The sequence below is a fragment of the Rattus norvegicus genome, chromosome 13 (assembly GCF_036323735.1).
Source record: "Rattus norvegicus strain BN/NHsdMcwi chromosome 13, GRCr8, whole genome shotgun sequence".
NCBI lineage: Eukaryota > Metazoa > Chordata > Mammalia > Rodentia > Muridae > Rattus > Rattus norvegicus.
This window is the reverse complement of record NC_086031.1, coordinates 50581912-50583356: the sequence shown is the minus strand read 5'-3', so window position 1 is coordinate 50583356 and position 1445 is coordinate 50581912. Positions and strand designations below refer to the sequence as shown.

Sequence of the window (1445 nt, the reverse complement as noted above, 5' to 3'; positions counted from 1 at the left end):
AGGTACTCCGAGTTCTTTCTAGTTATTCATGCACAGTGCCCACCCCAGCTGTGTATAAGAAATGGCAAAGTTCAATCAATGAACATTTGAGCAGCACAAACATTAAAGCTGTCCCACTGTGTGTGAATTGATGAATATTTTGAGCAAATACCTGTATGTTAAAAAACAAAAACAAGGGGGTTGGGGATTTAGCTCAGTGGTAGAGCGCTTGCCTAGGAAGCGCAAGGCCCTGGGTTCGGTCCCCAGCTCCGGAAAACAAAAACAAAAACAAAAACAAAAACAAAAACAAAACCAAGAAACGGGCTTCTAGCGGACAGCGCCCACTTCAGGCTACTTGAAGAGTTTTACCCAAACATGGGTATCAGACAAAATCACACGATTTATATCAACAACATGAATGACAAAATTAAACAAGAAGAATTGAAGAGATCTCTGTATGCCCTGTTTTCTCAGTTTGGACATGTGGTCGATGTTGTGGCTTTAAAGAAGGCAAGGGGACAGGCTTGTGTTATATTTAAGGAACTGGGCTCATCCACAAATGCTTTGAGGCAATTATTAGGACTTCCATTTTCTGGTAAACCAATGAGAATTCAGTATGCAAAAACAGATTCCAATATAATATCTAAAATGTGTGGCACTTTCGCTGACAAGGAAAAGAAGGAAGCTCCAACCATGGAACAGGCTGCAGCAGCTGCAAACAGGAAGCCTGGTCCGGGAACACGAAATTCAGCTAATACCCAAGGAGACGCAGCACCAAATCCCCAGGTCCCTGATTAGCCTGCAGACTATATCCTCCTGTTCCTTAATAACTTACCAGAACAGACAAATGAGATGATGTTATCCATGTTGTTCAACCAGTTCCCTGGTTTCAAGGAAGTTTGCTCGGTCCCGGGGAGACATGACATTGCGTTTGTAGAATTTGAAAATGATGGGCAGGCTGGAGCTGCCAGAGATGCCCTGCACGGGTTTAAGATCACACCAGCCCATGCCATGAAGATTCCCTATGCCAAGAAGTGACACAGGGAGTGCCAGTTTTAAAGGACTTGGTATTGTTTATAGGGTTTGTTTGGATCACATTCAGTCAAGTCATTTTAAATGGTTGGAAGTGAAGGTGAGGTTTTGGGAAAAGAGTCACCTCATTTATTTTATTTTTTTTTATTTTTTTTTTAGTTTTGGTGAACTATGAAATACGAAGCCTTAATTTTGTACAATAAACTTTTATTTGTATTCTGATAAAAAAAAAACCAAACAACTTAATAGACATTTATTGGGTTCTACACATCAGCCAATAAAACAAAAATCCTTGCTCACAAAAACAATCCCTTGTGAGCTGAGACCAACAGTGCAGAAATTAAGTTATAAAGAACATTGGTTTCTATATGTTTATGTGCCTGTGCAGGTGTATGTGTGTGTGTGTGTGTGTGTGTGTGTGTGTGTGTGTGTGT

The 1445-nt window shown here is 40.6% G+C and overlaps 1 pseudogene; it reads left to right on the top strand.

The window, feature by feature from the left end:
- Nucleotides 1-314: 314 nt before the first annotated feature.
- On the top strand, nucleotides 315-1102 carry Snrpb2-ps1 (small nuclear ribonucleoprotein polypeptide B2, pseudogene 1; annotated as a pseudogene).
- Nucleotides 1103-1445: the final 343 nt, after the last annotated feature.